Here is a 359-nt window from a genome sequence, read left to right as displayed (position 1 = left end):
GTGTGTGTGTGTGTGTGTGAACCTATGATAGATGAGTTTCCCTGCCTTGTGAGGACAGCCGTGAACTTGGAGGATTAATTAAACAGGGAGCAGGGCTAGCTTCGCGGCGGCGTTAGTTGCGCTAGCCTCGCGGTGGCGCTAGCAGGAGGATGCATGTCTCCCATCTTCTCTCGCTCTTCCCTTCGATGGAGAGACTATTCACAGATGAAAGGGGAGAATGTCGTGTGTGACGCTGGAAAAAGGACGATAATGACCTAAAAGAGAGAGAGAGAGGGAGGGGGCGAGAGAGGAAGGGGAGAACAAACAGGGTGAGTGAGAGAGAGAGTCAGAGAGAGAGACCCTCTCGCATGGAAGGAGAG

This window comes from Pollachius pollachius (genome assembly GCF_949987615.1).
Source record: "Pollachius pollachius genome assembly, chromosome: 11".
NCBI classification, from domain to species: Eukaryota; Metazoa; Chordata; class Actinopteri; order Gadiformes; family Gadidae; genus Pollachius; species Pollachius pollachius.
This window is presented reverse-complemented; position numbering follows the sequence as displayed.